General features: G+C 50.2%; 1 non-coding gene across 1 annotated transcript; it reads right to left on the reverse strand.

Moving 5' to 3' along the window:
• Positions 1–1985: 1985 nt before the first annotated feature.
• TRNAA-GGC (transfer RNA alanine (anticodon GGC)) lies at positions 1986–2057 on the reverse strand. Its single transcript has one exon. It is a non-coding gene; the product is annotated as a tRNA-Ala (tRNA).
• Positions 2058–3498: the final 1441 nt, after the last annotated feature.

Consider the following 3498-nt stretch of genomic DNA (forward strand, 5'->3'; position numbering starts at 1 on the left):
CTGGGACCCCTTCAGGGAGAAATGTGGAATACGAATAAAATAGAGCCAGTTTGGTGTAGTGGTTAAGTGCACAGACTCTTATCTGCGAGAACCGGGTTTGATTCCCCACTCCTCCGCTTGCAGCTGCTGGGATGGCCTTGGGTCAGCCATGGCTCTCTCAGAGCTGTCCTTGAAAGAGCAGCTTCTGGGAGCGCTCTCTCAGCCCCACCCACCTCACAGGGTGTCTGTTGTGGGGGAGGAAGGTAAAGGAGATTGTGAGTCACTCTGAGACTCTGAGATTCGGAGTGTAGGGCGGGATATAAATCCAATATCTTCTTCTTCTTCTAAATAAAAAATACTGTCATGTAGGTGAGGGCAAATTTATCACCTTGAGGGTCACACACAGGTCTTTCCCTGCCCCTGAGAGTTCCGTACCCCCAGGGGTGGAATTTTAGCAGGAGCTCGTTTGCATATTAGGCCACACACCCCTGATGTAGCCAATCCTCCAAGAGCTTACGAAAAAGAGCCTTGTAAGCTCTTGGAGGATTGGCTACATCAGGGGTGTGTGGCCTAATATGCAAAGGAGCTCCTGCTAGAATTTCACCCCTGGGCACCCCATGCCTTCTCTTTCTTCTTTCCACCTCACCACTCTCAGTCCTGGACACAGGAACGAGTTGATGTCCATCTGTGAACAGGATGGAAATCCAGGACTCAGGGGCTGCTTGTAACGGCCCTTGTCCCTCAAGCTGTTCGACACATTTTCGGGAGCACAAAGTTTGAGTCCAGCTGCACCTTTAAAACCAAAAAAGTTTCATTCAGGCAGGGCATAAGCTTTTGCATGCATGCACGCTTCTTCAGATGCACACTTTTGCAGGAACATCAATTTCCTCACCAGTGCAGTGCTCCAGCCTGGGAGGCTGATGCGCCCAAAAACGGTTCAGCAATTTGAGGCCAGCAAAGAAAACTCCCACGAGCCAGATGTGCCCCCCCCCGCTGTGATCTCTCCATCTCAGAACTGATCTGTGCGTATCGTTTCCGTATTACTGACTAACAAGGCTAGCCAGAACCATGGTGGCTCAGTGGTAGAGAATCTGCTTGGGAAGCAGAAGGTCCCAGGTTCAATCCCCTGCATCTCCAACGAAAAAGGGCCCAGGCAAATAGGCGTGGAAAACCTCAGCTTGAGACCCTGGAGAGCCACTGCCAATCAGGGGAGGGACAGTGACTCAGTGGTAGAGCATCTGCTTGGGAAGCAGAAGGTCCCAGGTTCAATCCCCGGCATCTCCAAATAAAAAGGGTCCAGGCAAATAGGCATGAAAAACCTCAGCTTGAGACCCTGGAGAGCCGCTGCCAATCGGGAGGGACAGTGGCTCAGGGGTAGAGCATCTGCTTGGGAAGCAGAAGGTCCCAGGTTCAATCCCCGGCATCTCCAACTCAAAAGGGTCCAGGCAAATAGGCGTGAAAAACCTCAGCTTGAGTCCCTGGAGAGCTGCTGCCAGTCTGAGTAGACAATACTGACTTTGGGAAGAATGGTGGCTCAGTGGCAGAGCATCTGCTTGGGAAGCAGAAGGTCCCAGGTTCAATCCCTGGCATCTCCAAAAAAGGGCCCAGGCAAATAGGTGTGAAAAACCTCAGCTTGAGACCATGGAGAGCCGCTGCCAGCCTGAGAAGACAATACTGACTTTGATGGACCGAGGGTCTGATTCAGTACAAGGCAGCTTCATATGTTCATATTTCCACATATGAAGCTGCCTTCTACTGAATCAGACCCACCACCACCTCTTGGTCCATCAAGGTCAGACTGGCAGCAGCAGCTCTCCAGGGTCTCAGTCTGAGGTCTTTCCCATCACCTCCTGCCTGGTCCTTTCCACTGGAGATGCTGGGGATTGAACCTGGGACCTTCTGCATGCCAAGCAGAGGCTCTTCCACTGAGCCACAGCCCCCTTCCTTAGCTCTCCATGGTTTCCATCACAGGTCTTTCCCATCACCTCCTGCCTGGTCCTTTCCTCTGGAGCTGCCAGGGATTGAACCTGGGACCTTCTGCATGCCAAGCAGAGGCTCTTCCACTGAGCCACAGCCCCCTTCCTTAGCTCTCCATGGTTTCCATCACAGGTCTTTCCCATCACCTCCTGCCTGGTCCTTTTCCACTGGAGCTGCCGGGGATTGAACCTGGGACCTTCTGCATCCCTGGCAGATGCTCTGCCACTGAACCACAGCCCTTCCCCATTTCATGTCCACAACTGAATACCACTCAACCCTAGCAAACATACAGGGAGGCCATACAGAATTCTTCTCTCTGTCAAACTGGGTGCAAAACTTTTTCTCAGAGCTTCAGAAGGCTGCACGTAGGGATCACTGGGGGAATGATCCACTTTCAACTTCCTAGCAGATTTCCTCCCTGCAGTATTCATTCTGGAGGAAGTCCCGTTGGCTCTTCCTTCGGAAAGAATAAGTGCTGGAAATGTCAACGAAGGGACATTTTATCATATATGATGAGCTTGTAAGAACGCTGAGAAAAAAAATTGGATGCAAATACATTCAATTGTGCAGAAGATTTTTTGTTGGGACTAATGGATAAACAAGTTGAGGAGAGGAATGGGACTTTGTTTCTATTTAATGACAATATATGGAACGCTGCGTGGATACCTACGAAAGAGGAATCGGCGGTCAAAATTATGGCATTTGCAGAGATGGCCAAAATTGCATCTTTGATAAAAGGCTTTACTTAATTTTATACATACATGGAAACCCCTTACGGACTTGTTGCGTGGTTTTTTTAAAAAAATGGATTTGTTTATTTATGGTTTTGAAGAGAAGATATTGGATTTATATCCTGCCCTCCACTCCGAAGAGTCTCAGAGTGGCTCACAATCTCCTTTCCCTTCTCCCCCCCCACCCCCAACAGACATCCTGTGAGGTAGATGAAGATATTGGATTTATATCCCGCCCTCCACTCCGAAGAGGAAGGGAAAGGAGATTGTGAGCCGCTCTGAGACCCTTCGGAGTGGCGGGTGGGATATAAATCCAATATCTTCATCTACCTCACAGGGTGTCTGTTGTGGGGGAGGAAGGAAAGGAGATTGTGAGCTGCTCTGAGACTCTTCGGAGTGGAGGGCGGGATATAAATCCAATATCTTCATCTACCTCACAGGGTGTCTGTTGTGGGGGAGGAAGGGAAAGGAGATTGTGAGCTGCTCTGAGACTCTTCGGAGTGGAGGGCGGGATATAAATCCAATGTCTTCATCTACCTCACAGGGTGTCTGTTGTGGGGGAGGAAGGAAAGGAGATTGTGAGCTGCTCTGAGACTCTTCGGAGTGGAGGGCGGGATATAAATCCAATGTCTTCATCTACCTCACAGGGTGTCTGTTGTGGGGGAGAAAGGGAAAGGAGATTGTGAGCTGTTCTGAGACTCTTCAGAGTGGAGGGCGGGATATAAATCCAATATCTTCTTCTTCTACATCATTTCTGTGCCATGGAGGCTGGGCTCTCCATCCGGAGGCCTTTGAGGAGGGCAGCAACAAC

Source organism: Heteronotia binoei, chromosome 6, assembly GCF_032191835.1.
Source record: "Heteronotia binoei isolate CCM8104 ecotype False Entrance Well chromosome 6, APGP_CSIRO_Hbin_v1, whole genome shotgun sequence".
NCBI lineage: Eukaryota > Metazoa > Chordata > Lepidosauria > Squamata > Gekkonidae > Heteronotia > Heteronotia binoei.